Source organism: Primulina huaijiensis, chromosome 6 (assembly GCF_012295235.1).
Source record: "Primulina huaijiensis isolate GDHJ02 chromosome 6, ASM1229523v2, whole genome shotgun sequence".
Classification (NCBI taxonomy): Eukaryota; Viridiplantae; Streptophyta; class Magnoliopsida; order Lamiales; family Gesneriaceae; genus Primulina; species Primulina huaijiensis.
Window position 1 is genome coordinate 19,447,135 of NC_133311.1, and position 11,661 is coordinate 19,458,795.

Sequence of the window (11,661 nt, forward strand, 5' to 3'; positions counted from 1 at the left end):
AATTTTGAATAATATGAGTTAATATTTAATTTGAGTGTGATTTATGCTTTTTGTTGTTCGTATATAATTCAATTTCTTTGTTATTGTACTAAATAAATTATTTTTGAACTTTGAGTTATCATTTTTTTATGGAAGTTGTTTGTGTCATGAATTTTTTAAATTCATTTTGTTTAGTATTGTTGGCTGCAATTGCTTTTTCTGATATTCTATTATTTTTCTTGTTGTTTATATGAAAACATGTATGAGAGTACAATAATCAAAGCCACATATTTTGGGTCTTATGTTCTACGAAGAGAGTAATATATGATTTCTGTGAATTATATAATTCATTGGTTCTTTATACATGTAGTTAAGAAATAAATCAAATTTTAAAAAAAAAATTTATGACAAACATAGTGGATGAAAAAACATGTTAAAAAAATAATGTTGCGTATTACTATGTCCCTATTTCTGTATGATATAATTCAAACACATTTTTTTAGATATTTAAAATTATGTCTAACTAAGTGACATGAAACATATACATATATATTTGAAGGCGTATTTAAAGCAAAATATTAAGATCAAGAATTATTCATATTTAAATTTCAATGCAGCAAAATGAAGAAAAAATTGGAAAATTGTATGTGTAAACCTTTAAGGGTTATATAGTGATTATGATGCTACTTCATGGTTTGCAACAAATTGATGTCATATAAAATATCAATATTTCTCAAAGAATAAACAAAAAGAAAAAATTCTTCATTTAGAAAAAAAATTACATGAAAAAATATGTATATAATTCTCATTGTTTTTTTAATGGTATGAGAACAATTCTAATGCTTTGTGGACACAATAGATCAATTTTGTGCATTTTTAGTAAATTGAGACATTGAGTCGGTTACACTTTATTTCTTCCAATATTATCTCGATAGATTTCGAGGTGATTAAGAGGTTGTTTTTGTCTATTTTTTTAGTTAAAATGGCTAACAAACTAATTCATGTAATATATGACGGTAACATAGAGAACTACTCGCCAAATAAATTCACTTGGCCGAAGTGAAATTCAAATTGAATTATACAATATTTCATCAACTTAATTTTGTCTATTATAAGATGCTCATAAAATCTAAACAGTTGTATTATTAGATGAGATATTGAATAAGAAAAATACTTTGATATATATATTTGAATGATATATCATATACATATCTTAATTACGTTATCTGTGTCCTTCTCAAGATTTTTAAAATACAATAATTTATTTTGTATGTTGTTCCACAATATATAAAATATTATAAAACAAAATGTAAACTCGATAGAATAAAATTTGTTTTGTTTATGAGATTGAAACTATATCATCCCCATGATATGATGCACGTAATCATTGTTCCAAATCTTCTAAAAAATGACGAACGAAATGACTTTCCTGAATTGCGTCAAATTAAACGATGACACAGTTCTAAGATATAGTCATTTGAAAAGATTTTTCAAGTTTTTTTCTCACACTGATTGAGAAATAATTGTTAAAAATTTATTAAACTTAATTATAGCTATATGTTGATAATATTGATACTAAATATATAAAAATGATATTACAAATAGCACGATGTTTGAAGAAATTACAGCACCATTCATTGATTATGTTGTTGAAGAATATAATATAAGTTATACATACTTTTAGTCACAAGTAAAAACCAATCACGACTAAAAACAACATTTATTCTTATGATTTATAGCTGATGATTGTCAAAAACTGAAAAATAATTCAACAATAAAAATAAATATTTGGAAAATAAGATTACTGGATAAAAACAATGTATAAAACCGAAAAAACGTCCTGATAGGGAAGTAAACTACGAGCATGTCAGATCCCAGATGGGGATTTTAAATAACATAATAGATGTTAAAGACAATCATATAGTTGCTGAGTATACCAAAATGGTTATATGTATATTATAACAAACTACGACAAAGAGTTTTTGAGTTATCAAAATCAACCAAGAAGTATATTGAAAAGTGTGTCATGTGGACAAGATAACTTTCCCGATTCATATACCGTCTATGGTCATGATTTTTGATTTTTTGGTTTGGTTTGTTTCAATTAATAAATGCTATTAGCTAGTCATATTTTAATTCATTTAAATATTATAAAAATTTCGTATTTATATTTCCAGCAATTTAGTTGCTCACGTGCAACGCACGTGCATTTTTCTAGTATATATATATATATATACCAAAATCCCACTTACCTTTAGATCACACAAAAAAATGAGTGAAAATATTGAATTCTTGTATAATTTCTAGTTTGAAGACGAGCAGCACCTCGGTAGCACGTTGGTTCGAACCGGGCCGGACTTCGATCATCACTTCCTTGCTCAACTTATCGCTTGAGTGGCACAACCTTTGGCTTGAAAATGTGGCAGATTTTGACCCCTAAACAGCTACTGAAGCTCGACTTCTGTAGCAACCTACTTGGTCTCACTCACTCAAAAATTGTGGAATTTTTTTTGTGTGTCTTTGTCAAAACTTTAGAGGGGCTTATATAGTGAATGAAGGCAGCTGAATGAAACGTTTTTCAGCCATAAAAGGGCCGTTAAATTCGGCTTTATGGCTCCTTGATTAGCCTCCTAATGGCTGATCATGATAGTATGGATGGAGGTTACGAAATGGTTTTTTATCTCCCTAAATTTTGGAATTTGGATTCCTTAGTGGCTACATGCATTTCAGAAGTTTTATGGGAATTACAAGGCTCTAATTTTCGAATTTTACAAGGTTTAGATGGCTTGATCAAAGGTTTTTTAATTATGTAAAAGAGTGGTTACAAAAAGAACAACAATCACAAGATTATGACAAAATATTATTTTTTCAAACAAAAGGACAACAATCACAAGATTATGACAAAAGATTCTTCCTCCATTTTGTATCTCACTGCAATATTACGGCTATAGGGCTCCTCACAGAGTGCTCAACCGAAGTCCATTTCAAGAAACCTTGAACAACTGTATTGTTCTTGGCAGTATTTAACCGTTTGAACGTCACTTGATACTCCATTTTCTGACCTACTTCCGAAAATTTCAGCATAAAGGGCTCCACTCGTACATCAACACCTGGTGGTGTCACAATCTCGACATGATAAGATGAGACTGGTTGACCAACATTAGTTACGGTTCTAGTATATGTGTGAGAAGTTGACTGAGATGTGAAGGTTAGAGCAAATGAAGGATAGTTCAGCTGAGAATCTGGTATGCTTGATTCTGCAGTGCAATTCACTCTTCGTTGTACAAAGGAACCGACTTCTCGATCCGTGTAGTTTAAACCGCACAAATAAGGGATGTAATCTTTAGGTTGGATGTCATATATGAGTCCCGGATCATGAGCTTTCGAAGGGTTCAAATTGCCTGCACCAGTGGAAAAAATGCCGGCCGGAAGGAACCTTTCGTCCAGGATTGGATCGTGGGCGAGGTTTATGGTATCCGCAGTGGTCAATATCGCCGATTTAATGGCAGCCGGTGACCAATCAGGATGTGCACTTTTAAGCAGCGCTGCTACCCCAGCAAGGTGCGGGCAGGACATTGATGTACCAGAAAGTATGTTGAATGTGGATTTAGTATCAGTCCTGTTTTCGATAGAGGTAGGCCATGCTGCAAGAATGTGGAGACCAGGGCCCAAAATGTCAGGTTTGAGGATTCCAGGACTTGCAGAGTTGGGTCCCCTGGAAGAAAACGCAGCAACCACCGGTGCTAGATCATCACCAATTATAGTACCCTGGAAAAGAATTGTGGCCACGGGTTTTGATGTTGAGTTTATGTAACTCTTTATTTCTAATCCATCTGCATAACTCACTCGAGTCGCTGGAAGCACGTGCACTTTGTTGGTCCCACTTGCGGAATTTGAGATAATAAAACACGAAAATAAAGAATAAACTGGACACCGAGATTTACGTGGAAAACCCCTAAAAATTATTAGGGTTAAAACCAAGGACAAGATGAAAAGAATTTCCACTATAATATTTTGTGGTGTACAACTCACTCACTGTGTTTCCAAAGTGAACACACACTCTCTTAATACAGGAGAACAAACACCTCACAAATATTATAGAACTAAGCACTCAAATGCTTATAAGATGAGAGAAAACTCGAAGAAGAGATGATTTCAAAATGAAAGGGGAGCTCTATTTATAGAGCCTCCTGACCGTGTGAATACACGTTAAAAACGCGTATAAAATTTCTCTTCAAATTTTCCTGCGGCCAAACCTCACGTTTTTATTTCAGCTGCTTTCTTTGATTTGGTCCCCCTTTCCCACTTGTACCGACACACTTGTGCTTGAATTGTGTTTGCGTAATACTCGGTATTCAGAAGAATCATGGCCACACCGCCAGCATTTTTCACAGCTTCCCCCTTTTCTATTGTTGGAACCACACCTGATTCACACACAACTACTTTTCCTTTGAAATTGGTTCCGTTCAACGAGTCCTGGAAGCAATATGGAGCAAATGGATCACTTTTGTTAACCGATCCAGCGTAAACAAGAGGCAAGAGTGTTTCCGGGAAACCCTTATACTGATGCACTGATTCTCCGTGATACTGTTCTTTGTTTCCGAGCAATGCAGTTGCCCTGATCTTCCTGTCAGTGGTACTTGCACCAACCGTGAGAACCCAGGGCGACTGGTTTAACACAGAGTAGTTATAAGGGCCAAGATTGCCTGCCGAAGCGCTAACCAAGATTCCCTTCTCCATGGCGCTAAACGCTCCTAGTGCTATTAAATCTTGGTAAAAGTTTTCTTCGAAATTTCCTAAGGAAATGGAAAGCACGTCTACTCCATCCTCAATAGCAGCATCCATTCCAGCAAGCACGTCACTTTCCGAACATGACAACAAGGAACATACTTTGTAAATAGCCAGGTGAGCGAGTGGTGCAATTCCAGCAGCCGTGCCGTTCGCATTGCCAAAAGCATTGGCACCTTTTGATGGAAATATAATTTGAAATCAGTAACTCAGAATTTCTCGAGTCGAGATTCTAGGATTATTTTGTTAAATTTTAGATTAACCTTAGTACGTATGAGTACAATGTAAGGATTAAATGTTAAAATTTCTAGATTATTCTATGTAATATTTCCGAGCCTGAGCGCTACAAACTGTGCACTTCACACACACACATATATAATACAGATGCAGCAGAATTAAATATGCCATTTAAAAAGATAGAACACACCTTTCACAAAATTTCCAGCGGCAGTGCTCGCGGTATGAGTTCCGTGTCCGAAGTCATCATATGGGCTTTGATCTCCAGTGGCAAAAGACCTGGCTCCAATAATCTTGTTGTTACATGTGTGATTGAATTCACACTTCCCTTTCCATTTCTCAGGCGGAGGCGGCATTTGTTCGTCACTGAACGAGGGGTGTTCAGGTAAGATTCCAGCGTCCACCACTCCAATGATCACACCTTTACCATAGTTTGAATCTTTCCAGAAACCTATGTTCTGGTTCAGCCCCAAGAAGTTCGGAGAATGTGTTGTGTGCAAGGATAATATTTTTTCGGGACGTGCCGACACGAACCCATCCTTATTTTCCATGGCACTCACTTCATCTGCAGATAATCTAGCAGCGAAACCTTTGAACACATTCCGATACGAGCGGACAATTCGGGATGATCCCTCGTTTTCGCTTGCTAAGGTTTCTGGGAGAAAGGAACGGTACCAGATATCTAAATGGTTGTCTGATTGTGTGAGAAGCTGTGCATCAATCCCATCAAGTTGAACAATGTATGTTTCTAAACTGGTTTCATGTGCAAATGCTGCAGGGAGTAGCTAATGGATTGATAAAAAGCATACAAATGAGAGTAAAGGATATGAAGTCCATTCGCAATGGAAGGGCGGTAAAAGGTAAGAAGTTGGGGAATTGGGAAATGTTTGGTTTGCTTGGTGTGGGTTTGAGTTAACAAGTTCCACTATATATAACACTTTGTCTGACGTCCGTCTGATGTTGACTCCATAGGATGATATTTCGTCGCGATTGCGCGCCACCCACTAACATTATAGCAATTGCAACCCATTTCATGTTATTTTTCTGAAAATAGGATTTAAAACAGAACAAGAAAATTATTGTTTTTGGTCCACGGACTCTCATTCAGTATTGAGTTTTGGTTTCGCTATATATTTTCGTCTTTTATTTGTTAAAATGAATTTTAATGTGCATAATATATGTTTTATACTATTCACATATGCTATGTATGAGAGCATCAGCATCATATAAACTATATTTGATAGATTTAATGATTTTATGAAAAATAAAATTCCAAAACCAAAAAAATATTTTGAGTTATTTGATGAAAACCAAACTCAAAATAGATCAACTTAACATACTAAAATCATCATTTTCCCTTATAAGAATACATGTACATGTGTGGATATGAATTATTGCATGAACTTTAATAATAATTCTATAATCCCCGGAGATTTTCACGTTTGGGTTCTCTAGGTTATTTCTAACTATTTGCAAATATTCATACATAATAAGCAAAAAAAAAAAGCTATTTTAGATTTTGTACTATGATGAATTTGATCAGTATAATTCCGATATGGGAAATGTCTCGAATGTGAGATAGATAAATTCAAGATAACAATAAGTTGGATTAGGATAGAATTTTATATCTCTCTATCTATATCTATTTATTATATTCATCCTCATTAACATCCTCATATCAATCGGAAGATTGGATATTCATACACTACAAAAATATCTTATTACCTCATATAATTGAATTTTCTCAAATTTGAATTATTTCGAGAAAGTAATTAATATTTATTAAATTGTTGAGAACAATAAATAAATAAAATTAAATATAAAAATTATCATAATAAACATCAACATCAACTATATAATAATATTATTATTCATTTCATCCAAGTAATTAACATCATTCAACAAAAACATATTAGAATTAGCATCATAACCAAAAAATCATATATTTGAGCAAAATTATTGATCCAACTCTGTGTGAGTGCACTAAATAGAACTCAACAACAAAAAATTTTGCAAAAAAGGCTTGAAGTTGAACGTAAAGATAGTGACAACTTTGGATCTTATTTTAAAGATATTGGAAGATCTTGGTCTGGTTTACCTTATTATTAAAAATATATTTTTTACATAATTTTTTTTCATAATTTTATTGTTTATTAGTTGTTGTTGTTTGTTGTTTCGTAATGTTTGTTGCTTTTGTTCGTAATTTGTACATTTTTTAACGCACTTCTAATTTAATTTGATTTTTTTAATTTATATTTTTATAATTAATATTTCAAAATTTTGAATAAAATTAATTTAATATTTATTTTAAAAAATTAAAAATTAGAATTTATAAAATTTATTGTTTAATTGAAATATCAAACAATAAAACTAATTTAAATCATTTAAAAACTTTTAAAAAAAGAAAAATTAATAACAATTTGAAGTTGCTCTAATAGACTTTAGAATCAGCAAAGTCATCTAGTTTTGGATGTATTAGTTGCATGTGTCCCACAATTTAATTCTAGATTGATAAACATCCAATTGAATCAGAGATGGATATAATTCATAAAATTTAGAGTATTAATGTATTTTAATGATAAAGAATAGGTAAAAAGCTTTAGATTTCTTTGCCACAAAGTTTATTTTTTTCCCTCATTTTATCTTACTACGTAGAATAATTTATATTTGTTAGTAACCGATACATCCAAAGTAGATAGAATTTTAAGAAAAAAAAATGAATTAATGAAATTTGGCGAAAATGATTGCTAGTGATTTGTCATATATAATTGATGGGTTTTGAATTCAAAGTTTCAGACTTTTCAACTAATATAATAATTAATTTTCGCAATCGAAGCATCTTTTTCCAATTAATACATAAATTAATGCCAATTTTTTTTCCAGAAAGCTATGTTGTGGAAATGTATCTCATCTTAATTTAATCATTCTTTGAAGACTATAACAGACTTTCGGAGTCAACTAGTTTTGGATTTACTACTCACTTGTGTGTCAATCAATTTGGGATAAGCGTCAAGATAGTTCTCTCGGTTTGTTTATTATGCATTTTTGATCTCGTAAATATTCAAATTTAAGTTTTAATCATGTAAGTTACGTTGTTTACTTGTTGTTCGTTTTTAACGTCATCTGACATGTCAACATTTTCTAGTATCCATATAATATTTTTCAATATTATATCAATAATCTAACAAAAGGAGCCAAAACCAAAATATAATTGTGTTAAAACACTAAATAAATAAATTGAGAATACTATTTTAATTATTTTTCCTGCAATTTATTTCTAGATTAATTAATGAGCCAAAATAAACATCCAGTTGAATCAGAAATGAATTCAAAGATTTTGATGAGAATAATGTACCCTTATTAAAAATTCATGTATAATACAAATGAGTAAGTCTTTTGTGAAACGAAACAGTCTCACACATTATTTTTATGAGATGGGTTGACCCGATCTATACATATCGTAGAAAATAATATTTTTTTGTGAATTGAATCGGGTCAGATATATATTTCATAAAATTGACTTGTGAAACGATTTCACAAGAATTTTTGTGAATGAAAAAATATGATAAAGTTTATTTATTTAAATGGAGGAAATCACATCTGTTATTGATTATTAGTTATTGTATTGAAGTTAGGGAAATTTGGGAAAATTAAATAACTGCTACTGATTTTTCAATAATCATTTATTTTTAAAGGAATAATAATCAAAGGGTTTGAATTCAAAGTATATTGGGTGTGCTTTGTCACAATTATTGAGATATTATTTATATGTTTATAGATTTTTTTAGAGGGAGAGAGACCTTGGAATCCTTATTAGCGATGATGACATAGGGATTTGGATACATGGAAATTTTCAATTTTCACATATAAATTGTTTCATTTTGGAATTTAATTTTGTAATTTGTTCAAGTTTAGTTTTCATATTGTTGATAATATTTTTTTCTTTTCTTTTTGCCCTTTTTTGGCCAAAATTACTAAATACATCAAATTTTTTTTATTTGACATACACTTCTACGTGGCACATGTGACAATAATACAATCTATATTTCACATATTAAAATTCTCTAAGCGAAAATAAATTGAAAAATAAAGCAACATGAACCCCAATACTTCAAAATGAGAGAGAAAAACTTGTTGTTTTCTTTTATTTTTGTTTAATTAGATCTTAATGTGTGTAATATGGTTTTATTCTTGTCATACTAATCACATAAGAGAGTATTGATGTCAAATAACCAATATTTTATAGATTTAGTGGTTTCGAAAAAAAATATTAAACAAAAAAAAAACCAAATTACCGGATGAAAATCAAATTTTGACAAGTTACGTGATTAAACCGAAAACAAACCAACTTACATGACTAAAATTACAATTTTTTTTTTAGGTATAGAAGTTATAATTTAAAATTTTCTAAAATCAATTAAGCTATTTAAAGTGTTTTTATTAGAAAAACACAAATGATTTTGATATTTAGATAAATATTGAAACATGTTTTTATTTTTATTTTTTACATAACAGTAGAGGTAGAAAATAAAATACAAAACATTTATCTTCTAAAAACGCACTTAAGCTTTTAAAATACAAAAATTGAGTCAACTAGAACTAATTCATGAAAAAAAAAATTGCTAAAAAAATTACTTTTCGATGTAAATATAAATCGAAGGACTTATCTCATAGATATATATCTATAAGATCGTCTCTCAATAATTCTTCTTTTTTTAAAAACAAATTTTGTGACAAAATAATCTAATTTTTAATAAACCATTTTTCTTTTTTTAAAAAGTGATTTTAATACGAAAGCTTCTCATTCTCAAACCAAACAGACGCGAGCGAGCAGTTGCTTTTCAGTCCATTTAAAAAAAAGCTAACTAGTCGACCCATCTCATAAATATAGATTTGGATAACAGACTCTTATTGTGACAATTTTTTTCCCTGTAATCTATATTATTTATACTTTATTATAATAAATGAAAACCCTGGAATAAACAATCTTTAGGTTCTTCCAGTAATTTTTAGAAGATTACAAAATACTTCATCTTCACGAAAACATGTTGTAATAGATTTGTACTTAAATATTTCATTACAATATCTCAATAAAATATTTAAACGTAATTTATAGGAGAAGTTGGTGAAAAATCTTCAATCAAAACATTTCTTTGGGTTCACTCTCTACCCACAAAATTGTGGTATTATGTCATACAAATTGTGGTACACTTCATGTGAAAATGTGGTACACTTCATGTGGAAATGTGGTACTAAAACAATACTCAGGGACTGAACACAAAAAAAAACGACAGCTGGGGACTGAAGGTCAATTTCCCGTAATTTATACTTTCGAATTTTTAAATGAATATATCATTTCTAACATAAATAAATATTATATAAAAATAAATTTTAAATTTTTTATTTTTTATATAATATCTACATATTTCGTACGAAAATTACTTTGCATCAAAAACTTTAAACACCCGCGTATATTAATTTCTTTTCCAAAAGAAAAAAAAATACATAATAAAATAGTATCTCCTCCCTCAGGGGGAAAAAAATTATTTTAAGCTGTGGAGCGCTTTTCGGCCAAAGCCAACGCAAAACCCGATTTCTCTTTCGGTTCATGATTACCAAACTCGAAATTTCATTTCTTTGAAGAAAATTGGAAAAAAAAAACCTTAAAAAATTATTAAAAATTAAATTGAAGATCTAAATTTCAGTTGCAATGACTTTTTTCTACAAAAATTTGCTTCAACATGTTTCATAACCAAAAAATAAAATTTGAAAATTTATCATTTTTTCCTCTAAATTAAATGTCCTTGGTGACTTCGATATTAAATAATTAAAATTAAGATTTACAATCAACAATTAGAATTACTATATATATGTACTTAAAAATAAAATTTCAAAAAATGTACAAATAAAACAATCTAATGATTTTATAAGAATAAAAAGTATATTTTTGTGTATGGATATGCAAGGTCAAATATATATATGTTACCCATTTAATGTAAAAGAAATAAATTTAATTAGTTCATCTAACTATAAGTAATAAAGTTATTCGAAAAAACTAAAATAATTTTTTATTTATCGATTGAGTTAAGTCCAATTTGGGGAAATTTGGGTAACTTTATTTTTTTTTTTAAATCTAGAATTTTGGTAACTTTGACTTATGGAGCTATTAATGACTTGATAGAGCTACTATTAAGATGCTTTAAGTCTTTATTAATGGATAAGATGGAAGTATTTATATGTACGAGACCGTAGGCACCCCGTAGGGGAAAAGTTGTTGAAGTAGATAGTGAAACATGATTCTTCTTGTCTAACTATCGTTGATATCCGACATACAAAGTCATAAAGTACCTTAGTACTCTTTTCTTCAAAGGAATCCAAGATTATTGAGTAATCTTCACTGAAGTAGGTTTACTTCAAGCGCTTTCGCTCTGGAAACCTCTTTTTGCCGGGCTCGGCCAGTTGTCTTTAACGATTTCTTCGGAAATGGCTCCCAATCGGGGGTACTTCCAACTTTCGTCGAGTGTGAAATGGTGGGCTTTATGCCCTCTGGCATTGGTGGGTCAAGATGCACCCGAGGGTCCGAAGGTCAAAGAGGAGTACAAGCAGCAACGAATAAAGCTCTTTGAACGATGAATCTTCTTCTATGGTTATGGTAGT

At 30.7% G+C, this 11,661-nt stretch overlaps 1 pseudogene; it reads right to left on the minus strand.

Moving 5' to 3' along the window:
- Window positions 1-2,845: 2,845 nt before the first annotated feature.
- LOC140978607 (subtilisin-like protease) lies at window positions 2,846-5,895 on the minus strand (annotated as a pseudogene).
- Between the last annotated feature and the right edge of the window lie 5,766 nt (window positions 5,896-11,661).